Source organism: Coffea eugenioides, chromosome 11 (assembly GCF_003713205.1).
Source record: "Coffea eugenioides isolate CCC68of chromosome 11, Ceug_1.0, whole genome shotgun sequence".
In the NCBI taxonomy this organism is placed as follows: Eukaryota; Viridiplantae; Streptophyta; class Magnoliopsida; order Gentianales; family Rubiaceae; genus Coffea; species Coffea eugenioides.
Genome location: NC_040045.1, coordinates 13,853,333 through 13,866,932, shown reverse-complemented (window position 1 = coordinate 13,866,932; position 13,600 = coordinate 13,853,333).

Here is a 13,600-nt window from a genome sequence, read left to right as displayed (position 1 = left end):
TATTGTGGTACTTGCGAAAGATAAATATGTATGTCGGGTATGAATTTTTAATAGGGATGATTTACGCTTGGGACCAGCCGGCTCGAGTTGTGAATTGTCTTCTTTGGGATTCTTGTACCCAGCTACTAAAGAGATGAGAGCCTAGGTTAGAAAGGATTTGGGCGAACTAGAAATATGATTCTATGGAACTTCGTGTGATTTGTTCGGGTGTCATTAAGTATGAGTAACCCTGTCTAAGATATGAATTGTGTTATTCTCATAGAGTATAGACGGAACCCTAGAGGGGGAAAGCTTTTCGTTAGTTGCTTTTGAACCTTTGGCCCAGTTGGTATATAGCACTTTTAATGACCCTGATACTTTCATGGAATTTCCTTTGCTTGTATCTAACTGACTACTACCGTGTGATTTATTTGATAAAGTTGTGTCATGTATATATGCTTGTGATCTGTGTGTACTTTTTGTTGCTTACTTATGCATATAATTATCTTTAATGTTATATTCATGCTTCAACCCTAGATTGGTTAGACAAATAGAGGGTACTCGTAGTGGACGAGGTCGCGAGCGTGGACGTAAGCAACCCTCGAACGAAAGGGGTAATCGGGAACCCACGCTTAAACCAAACCCTGAGTCTAGAATTGACCCAAATGCTCAGGTAGCCGCTGCTATCCAGCACATGACCGATCTACTAGCCCATATAGTGAAACACCAGGGCCAAAACCCTAATCCTCAACCTGGAAACCCTGGTAACAATGTAGAGGGCGAGGAAAGAGCTCTCGAAAGGTTTCAGAAGTTCTCCCCACCAAAATTCCTTGGAGGACCAGACCTTGATGTGGCTGAGAGGTGGCTGGAGAAGATGATCGATATTTTTGCTGCGTTACATTATACCGAGGAGAGACAAGTGAGCTTCGCTATCTTCCAACTGGAGGAAGCAGCCCGATCTTGGTAGAATATCGTTAGACTGAAATGGGAAAGAGAACAAACCCCGAAAACATGAGCGAATTTCATGAGGGAATTCAACACCAAGTTTTTCCCTTCTCTAATCCAAGAAAAGAAGGAAGATGAATTCATTCGGCTTCGCCAAGGAACTCAGAGCGTAGCCGAGTATGAGAGTCAATTTACTCGGTTATCTAAGTTTGCCCCCGAATTGATTGTAACTGAACATAGACGGATAAGACGTTTTGTCCAGGGATTAAATGTTGAGATTTAGAAGGACTTGGCTGTAGCTCAACTTAGTATCTTTAGTGATACTGTGGAGAAAGCCCAGCGGGTTGAAAATGCGAGGCTACAGGTGAGAAACTTCCAAGCCAAGAAAAGGAGCTTCCCTGGGAGTAGTTCGGAACAAGAAGATAAGAGTACACCCCCTAAGATTAGAAAGGGAAACTGGGGAGTACGACAACTAGGGGTGTCACGTGATGTCTCTCAGGGGGGATCAGTCTTTGCTACTCGAGGTCCCTGTGGATATTGCGGAGGGCCAAATCATACGGAGGCAAATTGTTGGAAGAAAGAGGGAAAATGTCTGCGTTGTAGAAGCGCCGATCATCAGATTGCCGACTGCCCAGTTCGATTGCGAAAAGGAAAACAGATCCAGCAACCAACTGAGACTAACCCTGGACAGTCAAAAAGAGAAGGGACTGGATCGAAAGTACCGGCTCGGGTGTATTCCCTAGAGTAACATCAGGTCCCTGACTCGTCTGAGGTACGATCCGCCGTTTAACTAAGACTTTAAGAGATCCTAGTGGTAAGGAAATTTCGATGACGAAATTTCTTTAAGTGGGAGAGAGTGTGATGACCCGTAAATTTTTCTTATTTTTATATTATTTTATTTTATTTTCTCGTATGCATTTTCTTCATTATACCTTATTATATTAATTTTTCCAGACATTTTATAAGTGAGTAGAGTTTTTAAATCATTTTCCCAGTTTAAGTTAGTTCATAAGTGAAGCGTATTATGGATGTGGGGCCCGCTAGTGCGCTAAGTGCGATAAATTTTTGCCGATTAATTGAAGTTTTGTATAAAGGAATATTACTGTACAAGGTGCTAGGAGACAATTAGAGGTTAGTTAGATCAATTACCATTGGTAGACAAAAGGATAAGATTAAAACCCTAAAGGACCATTTGTCACAAAACCATTAGACCTTGACTTTTGACCAAAATTTTTTTTGATCTTTATCTTGGAAAAAATTGGACAAAATTTCTTCATTTCTTTCTTCCTCTTGGCCGACTTCCTTAACTAGAAAAGAGAGAGAGAAAACCTCAACTTCATCCTCCATTCCATGTTTGAATCTGGAGTTTTAAACGTTAGTTTTGGAAACTACATCATACAAGTGCTTATTAAGGAGGAACAAAGGTCTTGCTGGTGTGATTTTTGTAGAAGAAATCGTAAGCTATCATCTTTCCTCTAGTTTCAAGGTAAATTCCCTAGAAATTTCCTTTTACTCTTGATAATTGTCAATTAGTGGATTTGAGAGGTTAAATATGTAGTTTTGTGGACAAGTTTATGGTTTGAAGTAGGAGCATGGTGAATTTCAGTTTTTATGGTAAATTTTCTGTCCTCATATGATGATTAATGTTTAGCCATGATTTGGTAGTTGTCATGAGTAATTTTGAGCTTGAAAATGCTAGTTTTGCTTGCCTTCAAAGAATTTCAGCTAGAGTGCATAAATTTCAGTTTTAAGGTTTCCAATTTGCCCTGTTCTGTCCGGTTCTGTTTGACCATGTTAGAGGCCGAATTAGGCTTAGTACAAAACATGAAAGTTGTAGAAAATGATATTTTATAGCTTCCTGTAGAATTTCAACTCGATCGGAGCAGTATATCATATGAAATGACCAAAATACCCTTGACTGCCCATAAGCCCTGTTTCGCGGACAGTTTTCTGTCTTTGTGGAGATTTCAATTTTTGACTCTGAAAATGCTTGATTTAGCTTTGGAGGCCTTCATAAGAAATTTAGGTATATGTCTTGGCTTGGAAACGCCATAAGATACACCTCAATCGGACATCGGTAGCCTGAGTTATTGTCATTTAATCATAGTGCGGTTAACTAGTCTGATTGTGAGATGCTGGTTCTGTAATTTAAAACTTTGACCTAGATACACTACGAATTGGGCTGAGTGGTTTTCATCAAAGTTGTAGGCCTTTATCTTAGCTTCGAAACGGTATAAATTTCACCCCAATCCGATAAGCGTAACTTCAGTTGTGTTTGTTCCGCTAAGCGACGTCAAATCTATCTTTTGTTTTCTGACTTAAACTTCATTTCTAGACATTTTTCTAGCTTGAATTTGTACTTGTACGACTTTGAGCCTATTGAATGGTTATTGAAATGAGATTATTTTGTGTGTGACTTTGGGATTGATTGAGAAAAACAACGAAGGCATAAATGGCTGGAAAATAGGTAAATACAGAGGGCATGCTGCCCAAAATTTTAGGGCTACGCGATTCCTTCAAGTTGAATTGATCCTGATAAAAAAGAAGGGTTTTGGGAGTTGTTTGTAACCCTAGGACCAACTGTTATCTTTTTTACTCAAAAGTCATATTTTATTATTTTGTACTAGTACTTAACCTGGGAAGGCATACTACTTGTAGTCGAGTCTCATTGATCCATTCCATTTACTAGGTTTGTGGATATGCGAACTATAATTGTTTTATCTTGGTTATTTTAGGGTTTCTTGGCGATTAAAATCACTTTGGGTAAAAACTTTTGAAGTACCTATATTGGAACCGGTGAGTGTACCACTCCTCTCATCTGTTACTTAACTTGGTTTCTGCACCTGCAATCTATGATTTGAATGACTGTACTATCTGTTTATTTTGTGTGAGACGAGGGTGTACTTTATCACACTCATTCTCTTGTCTGTCTGTATGCCTATTTATTGTGTGTAATCTGTTATATGTATCTGAGTCTGTTCGGACGTCGTTTGGAGGCTAGTATCCAACGACCTTTCTGTGACCCCTGAGTTCAACACCTGTGGCTAGTTACTCCAGTCGGGCCGGCGAGGGCCTGGTCGATTAGATAACAAATCACGGTAGTTTGTTTCTGTGAATCTTTGGGTATTAAGACTCTTGATTCCGGTATACTCGAGTATTGCCACTTCTGTTTCTGTTGAGGTGTTCGGGCCCGGTAAGGGGTATGTTTGGTGGACGGAATTTGGTGTAAAGTGGGGTCTACGGACATGTTGGTTCTATATACGTTGATGGAGAGTCAACGGGTTTGGATCAAGTTCTGCCATGGAAATCTGGCTCCTGAGAGGCACCTGTATCCTTCCTATTTGAATCATTGTGTCTAGCTGCTTTACTTTATATCTGGCATGTATACCTGATTGGTTAAACGTGAAATGCCAAGATTTGACTGCTATTATTTTGGTACCTCACTGAGCGTAAGCTCACCCCCTTCCCGTTATCTTTGTTTTCCTTTCAGGAGCAAACTTTGAATCCATGATCTTGGAAGAAAGGGTCGAGCTAGTGTAATTAATATTTTGTTAAGCTCTTTTGCAACCGAAACCCGAATCGTATTTTAAGTGTATGAATACTTTGGCTTGTATTTTAGTTTAGTTAATTTACCAAAGACTCTGATGTAAATATATGTATAAGTGTTTAACCTTGTCTATTAAGTGTATTCAGTTGAGATTATGATTTATGGTTTAGTAAGCATGTTCTCACCTTAGTAGTCTCGGATTGTTCGTTTTCTTTGGGTCCTATCGCGCGTGCAATATTGGGTTTGTGTGATTCGACTCCGTAGTCCTGGCGAGAGTTGGGCAGGCGGTCCACCGAGCCCTTCGGTTCGCCTTAGGGTGAGGTGGGGCTGTCACAGGTGGTATCAGAGCCATTTTGCGTGGTCTTTGCACGGAGTGAGCTTGGGCCAAGTGGTGTTATGGTCCCGATTGTATGAATAAGTGTAAAGGAATTAGTGTTTTTTTTTGGGCGTAGGCTATGAATCATGTCCGTTATAAGTGTAAATCCCTTATTGTGGTACTTGCGAAAGATAGATATGTATGTCGGGTAGGAATCTTTAATAGGGATGATTTACGCTTGGGACCGGCCGGCTCGAGTTGTGAATTATCTTCTTTGGGATTCTTGTACTCGGCTACTAAAGAGATGAGAGCCTAGATTAGAAAGGACTTGGGCGAACTAGAAATGTGATTCTATGGAAATTCGTGTGATTTGTTCGGGTGTCATTAAGTATGAGTAAACCTGTTTAAGATATGAATTGTGTTATTCTCATTGAGTATGGACGGAACCTTTGGCCTATCCCTAGTTATCCCTTTTGAACCTTCAGAATAAATTATTTCGTTTGGCAACCCCTGAGGATTGCAAACCCCACACTGGGGTAAGTTTCGGTTAAAAAAAAAAAGAAAAAAGAAAGAGGAAAAGTCTCAAGAGGTGAAATGTGATACAAGAACAAAAGAAAAGGAAAATTAAAGAAAAGAACTTCGGTTGAGAATAAACCGATGCAATTTTAGTTTAATCCTAAGTAGGGTTAATATGAAGATGCGGTCTCGAGTGATTTAAACATTTATAAAAATCTTCTTTCAACTTTAACCTTTTCTTAGCATCTCACCTGACCATATTAGAATAAACTAAAAGTCCTGACTTCCGTTCTTTACATCGACTCTTTCAGAAAATTTTCTTATCACATGGCAAATGATGTCAATACACTTTCACCATTTTTCCAAGGGAAGGATTGTCGCGCTGATGCCATCATATCTTAAAATATATTTCTAAGTTGATAAAGGCTATCGGCAAGATTTGTTCATTAGGTGAAAACCCGAAAGGGCACCTTTTCAAAAACAAAAAAAAGGAAGGAAAAAAAGAAAATGAAAAGAAAAAGAAAGAATAAAGAAAAAAAACAACAACAAAAAATGAAAATAAAAGAAAAAAGTGGGGGTAGCCTTAGTGAAAACCCGAAAGGGAGGTAAAGGAGGATTTTATGAGGAAAAGTGAGTTTGGAATTGAATGGCTGGTGACTCAATTCATTTGAATTTCTCTTCATGTTGTGGTTCTATTGCCAGCATTGAACTCCAGAGGAACGATATCCAAAGGGTCAAATGTGGTATTTTATTTGAGATCAAAGTATTTTGGTTCATCAAACATAAACTTTTGAGTGTAAAGGTTTATTTCTCTAAAGTCAATTTTCTTTCAATAAAGGTAAATGATTGTTTTCATGTTACTGGAATTTTCATTATTTTGTGTAAGTAGAATATTTTTTCTTGTGTTTCATAGTCTCATTTATCTCTTTGAGTTTATCAAAATGGCAATCCCTGTGATTTATTGAAAGTGTTTGGATAGTAAATGTCATATTTAATCAGTGTTGGAAGTTATGAAAACTTGATACCATTCGCAGAGCAAAGTTGATTTTCGCTACATCGGGGAATAATGTTCAAATACTCATGTTTACACATTTCTCGAAAGTGGGATTGATCGGATGGTGGTGGCATTATCTGTATGCTTATTTCTTTTGCAGGTCCAAAGGTCCAATAACATCATACCGGGCCAAATCTTTTTAGAAGAAATCATCTATCCCCATCAAAATTTTCGAAGTTCTACAAAAGGCATTCTGTAATAATTTTTTCAATTTTATGGCAGGCTCGAATTTTATCCCGCTGACTAATTTTCATGGCAGACTCGGGTTTTATCCCACTGATCAATTGTTATGACAGGTTTGGGATTTATCTCTTTGACTTTTATATGTTTGCTTGTTTCAATTCGCGGCAGAATAACTACAAGTAAGTATTTAGTGTCTACGTCTTTGTCTCGAGTTTCTTCGAAACTCAGACAAAGAGGGACAAGCTGTAGACACCAAAATTTCAATTTTATTTTATTTAATTTTAATTTAATTTTATTCTTATTTTTATTTTATTTGAATTTAATTTGTATTTAACCAAAGTTCACAAAATGATAGTTAGCTATTTTTGAATAAGATTCATCTTCTTTTAAAAATAATCAACAAAACAAACATATTTTGCGTTAAATTTCCGAAAAAAGAAAAGTCTCACAAAAATTTGTTTTAAATCTTTTCAAATTTAAAATTTTCCAAATAAATGAAAATTTGCAAGGCAATTTCAAATGGAAATTTAACATTTTCTTTACCCTAAATTTGTTTTGAAAAATAAGTTGTGGTGTGAAAGAAAACTCAAAGGAAGTGAGATGAGCAAAAGTGACAATTCTGCCCTTATTTTGCCGTGCCCTTTGGTGCACGTTTTTGTGGTCCAATTGACTTGATTTTGATGTAAATATGTTATATAGGGTATGTGGAAAATTTCCACTGAAAATCATCCAATTTGGTTGGCCAAAAGTTGAGATTTCGAAATTCTAGCAAAACTGGAAAACGTGACCAGAGCTTCTCTGGCAGTGATATTGTATCGACCATAACTCTTTGCTCCGATGTCAAAATCGAGTTTTGTTGATGGCATTAGAAACTAGACACTTCCAGTTTTCCAATGGTTTAAAATGCACTTCCTGATTCCACTTGAGTGAACCACACCAACCTTGTAAAGTTGCCTGTCCTGTTTCTCGTATGTACTGGAAGCCCTGTTTTGAGCTGCGACTTGATGCTTAAATATGAGCTAGTTGTGGACAGAATTTTAAAATGATTCCTTCTAAGAAATTGTAGCTTTATGAATTTAGCTTTCAACGCCACTAACCAAGCTCAATTCTAAGTTGAATTGAGTGAGTTGTGGCCAGATGTCAGAGCTGTCTTCGTGAAAGAAAACCCTAATTCTGGACTGATTTATAACTAATTTTGATTTGGGAATTGTTATTCGAAATTCTTGGTGTTATCACCTACCAAACGTATTTAGGGTGTTTCCTAAACTTTGTCTTCATAAATGAATCATGTTCGAGGAATTTTCATTGGCCAAATGTTTGAGAAAAGAAAAATGAAAGTGCAAGGCAGATTTGCCTTAGCAAATTGTGGAAATTTAATGGTTTTGTTAACCGACTTCCCGAATGAATTTTTGTATGAAATTTGACATAGGAATAGCCCTTATATGGTAGTGTAATACTACTAAATTTGGTGCCATTCCAAGTCCATTTCGATACTCAACCAAAGTCTCAAAGTTCACATTTTAAATATGGAAAATCCTTGTTTAAGGAGGAAATTTCAGTAACTTTGAGCCATTATATCTTCATGCTCAAAACTCCGATTATTGTTTCGCTTATTGTGTTTTAAACTTTGATTGTAACTCTAATTGAGTTCCAAATTTCAAATGCTAGTTCGCATTGTGTGAATTTTTCCGAATTTCCAAACTTTGCCAAAAATCAACCCAAAACTGTCTTGGTACTACAAGACAACATCTTGAATCCAAAATTTGAATGTCTTTCAATTGGAATCATGAAAAAGTGTTTTCTAGAAACTTTTAGTACTTTGAATGTAGTTTCCAACGGTACCAAGTTTTCCAATTTTGGACTTGTAGAGAGTGAGATACAATTTCTCAAAGATTGCTTGACAAATCTGAAATTTCCAAACTCAAAGGAAATTAAGTTTTTAGAACTCATCATTTTCCTTCCACACCACTTGACCGTTTTACACTTGATTCCAAAGATGGAAATCAGATTTCTCTTGTGTTTTAAAACCCCACTCTTGAGCTTCGATTTACAAGGAAATTAAGGTTCATTCTTGTGATATTTTTCTAGATTGTACAAGAGTACAATCTTTCCTGTAATAAGGGGGTTTATAAATAACGGTGTGTGATAGTCAATTACTATTTGCTCAGGTGCTCAAGGAGACCTTCAAAAGGATCTCGAGGGGAACACCTAAAGGTTTGTTTATGCACTTACTCCCTTGTTCGATTGGTGAGTGTCAAGTGCATGAATTTGTTGTGTGACGACCCCACCTCCCCCTAAGGCGTACCAAAGGGTTCGGCGGACCGCCTGCCCAACTCTCGCCAGGACTCACTCACTCGTATCACGTGCATACATCCATAGATAATAAATAACGACACAATTCAAACTTATAATTTAAATCGATGCACAATCAATATACAAAACCTCTACATACCCAAACTGGTTCAAAGTGTATACAATCCAAGTACAATCATCCTAATCGAGTGATAGCGCGAGTACAATTACAAAATTCAGAACAACTAGACTACGCTAGTTTGTACACGTCACACGCCTCGCTCGTACCCCTGTAAGGAAAAAAAATGGCGTGGAATGAGCGAAAAGCCCAGTGAGGTTCCAAATAGCAAGTTAACCCTTATTTAAAAGTGCAAGTATCACGTAGCAAAGTAATGAGCATGAATAGTTCATAAAAGTGAGCAATAAGAATTCAAGTAGCAAATCTCAAAGTGAGCGAGTGTAAAAGTTTTTCAGACGAATCAATAATCCAATAAGCAATAATCATTCCAAAGTATAAGGATACGGAAGGCTCTCAGGAGCCAAATTCCCAGTGCATCACCAGAGCTTGATCAAGTAATAGTTGACACTCCGTCAACCTTCAAGTAAGTAACCAATCCAGTAGAGCACCACTTACACTACTCTCCGTCCACCATTCAAACCCCCTACTGGGCCCAAAATCCTCAATAGACACGGGTGGTAATACTCGAGTATACCAATTAGTCGAGGAGATATCACTCCACTCGACAAACAAGAGACCCAGGGTTCGTTACCCAATCGACCAAGCCCTTGCCGGCTCGACTCGAGTAACTTGCCGCAGGGTTTCTGGAATTCCAGGAAGTGCGCACAACATAAACAAGTATATCAAATCAATTTCAACAATAAACAAGTATATATCAAATAAGGGCAAGTGCGATAAAGTACACTCTTGCCCGATCAAACCAATCATATATCATTTAATCATATTGATCAAGTTTTCGAAACAAGTGTCCAGTTCAATCAGGTATTTGGAAGCACTCACCAAAATGAAGTGCCCCTAGTAATCACGTCTGGGTTATACTCCAGGTTCGGAGTCCAAATTTGCGATAAAACTTTGTTTCAGAACTTTAAAAATCGACTAAGGTTCGAAACGTAGACGTTTCGTTCAATAAGAATCAAGACATGAAAATTCACTTGGAGAATATTCGTGAAACACTCGCTCACTTTTCAAACAATATAACTTTGTAACATTTATACTTGAAAGTGCCATTTGAGTCGAAAGTACAAGGAAAACGTATTTCTAGTAGTCATGGTTGTATTTCTCAAAGGTACAAGTTCGGCCAAATCCTTACTTATATACCTCGGTAAAAGAAGACGCAAATATCCTAGATAGTTCAAGTGGTAATCGCTCTTAACCCTTACTCAAGCTACAAGTATGTCTACCTAGTCCTTGAGCGTAAATTTGGGCAGTACGCCCTTTGTATTTTTCTATTTTCCAACCATTTATGGCTTCATTCTTTTCCTCAATCAAACCCAAAGTCATACACAATATAAATTCATTTGAATAGCCGTTCAATAGGCTCAAGGTAATACAAGTACAAAAATCAAGCTAACGACATGTGCGAAAATGAAGTTTAACAAAAGACAGATTTGACGTGTTTTTGCGTAACGGACACAACCAAAGCTACGTTTATCGGATTGAGGTGCAACTTATACTGTTTCGAAGCTAAGACAAAGACCTAAAATTTTCATGAAGATCACTTAGTCCAAATTCCAGTGTAACCCAGTCAAATTCCCAATTCACAGAACCAAATTCCAACTAACTGGCCAGTTAACCGTACTACATTTAAATGGCCATATCTCAAGCTACCAAAGTCCGTTTAAGGCTTTCTTGGAAGAGTTGAAAAGCTAAAACAAAGTACTAAAACTTTCATGTTTTGACTAAAAGCTAGTTCAGTACGTATCAAGGTGAATAAATGCAACCAACTTAGTGTACTGCCAAAACTGTCCACCGACTTACTCCTAGGGCAGTCAGGGTATTTTCATCTTTCACAGGCTACGTTGCTCCGATTGAGCTGAAATTTTGTAGGCAATCATAAAATGTCATTCTATACAACTTTTATGTTTTGTACTAAACCTAGTTCGGCCTCTAACATGATGAAATAGAATCGGACAGAACTGAAGCTAAGATTTCCAGAAATCTGGAATTTTGCTATATTCAAGCTAAACTTCTCATTTTACCTTGAAACTACCACTACTATCTCCTTTACAAGATTATATACCACATATATACATCATACAACTCCTAACGCACAAGAAACCCTAACTCAAAAGTCATCCATTTAATCATCAAAATCACTTGAAACAAGCATCACAAGCACAATACTACCACTAATACCCAACTTGATCATGAGTAATGCGAAAAGAAAAGTTGATCAGCCATTATACCTCAAGACAAGAGCTTTCTAGGATGATCCTCCACCTTTCCTTGAAATTTTTTGTTCCTAAAGCTTCCCAAGCTTCCAAGCTAGTGATTGATCGGTTTAGTTTTTCTTGGTTGCGCTCAAATGGTTAGATTCAAGGTAGAAGATTGAAACTCTCTTCACTCTCTTGCTCCTTCTTGCTCTCGGCCAAAAACAGAAAAAAAAGAGGGAAAATGGGCTGAAATAAGGGATAAGAAGGCAAGACAAGAGGTTGGTCAAGGAACCATAGATGGTTGACACTTGTCACCACCAAAGCCATCCAAGTTTTGCTTTCTTTTTCCTTGCATTTTGGCCACATTTTCGGTTATATGGCTGAGGATGAGGGGGGATATTTTGCAAAAATATCAAGGGTATGTGGTGGTAAGGAAGTGGTGGGTTCAATCGGTAGTGATCGATATCCGTCGGTTCGAGCCGTTTTTTCTTAAATCACGTATACTAGGGTTTTTACCTTCTAATCACTAACTTATTATTATCACTTCTAATTATATAATATTTCCTCATCCAAAAGTCACTCTTACCTACCAAATTTGATCCTCACTCCGCACCAAATAATCACACTACAAAAAAAGAAACGTGAAAACCCTAATTCGCGCTAACTTGAAAATGAAAAGTGAAACCCTACTTTCTAGCTCCATTTGCACTTATTGTGGGGTGATTGAGTAGTAGGGACATTACAAAGTAATAATTTCCAAATAAATGGGAATTTTTAAGAAAAATATAAAGAATTTTACGGGTCCTCACATGTTGCTAAGTGGTTAACTGTTTCTTATCCGTTATGTGAATTTGAAATTTTGAGATGAGTATGTACGTTATCGCACTCGTTCTTTTTTGAACGAAATTATATTCGTATTTTGCTATGTGAATTCATATTCGACTTGTACATAGTAATGTGGATGTGATTCATATTTGTGATTCGTATATGTGATTCGTATTTGTGATTCGTATTTGGAATCGTCGATTTGAGCGTTGCTCATCGACCACTAAACGATTGTAAGTACCACACCGACCGATTTGGTGGGAGGTACCTCTCGAATTGTCTCAGTACCCTAAACCTCTGAACGATAGCAAGTACCACACCGATTCGGGTGGGAGGTACCTCTCGAATCGTCTCAGAACCATTAAGCATTCTAAGTCGATTGGAGCGGTGTCTCATCGACCTCTGAACGATAGCAAGTACCATACCGATTTGGTGGGAGGTACCTCTCGAATCGTCTCAGGCCTATAAGCTGAGCGATAGTAAGTACCATAACGATTTGGGTGGGAGGTGCCTCTTGAGTTCTTTCAGAAACATAAATGCAATACGTAAAGCGCTATGAATTTAATTATCTACCCGGGTGACGGAGTGTCGTCACGAGAAGGTATTGAATTGAACTTGGGGCAAAGTAAACAAAGATTGAGATTCTGAGAGCTCCTATATCCTACTCAAGGGGGTTTATTATAAATTGTGAATTTCTTGAATGTTATAGTTTTCACTATTGTGTAAGTGCTATTGCTATTGAATTACTTGTCTTGCACGTTTTCTTGGCCTCCACCCTGTTAGATTTGTTTTTCCTTAACAGGAGCTGAAATGGAAGGAATTCTGGAAAAACTTACTTGACGCTTCACTTGATTAGAATTGTGAATGTATTTGTTTAGAAATTGATTTTGGAAGCTGTATATTTTGGGAATGTAAAGTATTCTGGGGAAAGTGATTGTGAGTTTGAAATTGTGATGTAAGACTGGATATTTATGTATGGAAATGACTTCGTACCTTTATCGTTACGAGAATTTCTTAGAAATTACTCTTTATCGCGCGCGAGTCGGATTCGTGTTTTCACGCGCGCGACTAATTGAAGGACTTTAGAAATTTATTTTAGACTACTAAGAGTGAATAATATTAGTATTAAAGGAAGTAAATTAAAGGTTTAGTGCACAAGTGAAATAAACCCCAGAGAAAATGGACGCGAAACACGCGCGCGGGAAATACTATTCAAAGTTGACTTTTGCTCAATTTGAACCACCAACCACCAAGCTTCTCCAAGAAGCTTTATTACCAGCCATACTCTCTCTCTTTCTTCTCAAGGCTGGCTGAAATTCTCAAAGCAAAGAAGAAGAAGAACTCTTCATCATTCCACCTCATTTCACTTCCAATCTTCCAACCATTTCACTCCAAATTCAACACACAACTTCCACTTCACTTGGAGATTCACTTGAACTAGGAAGGAAGCATCTTTCTCATGGTTTTCTTGGGTCTTGGGAGTGCAAAAATTTCTGATTTTTCATCAAAGCAAATAGGTAATCATCCAAACCATCCGATCTTCCATCTTTAG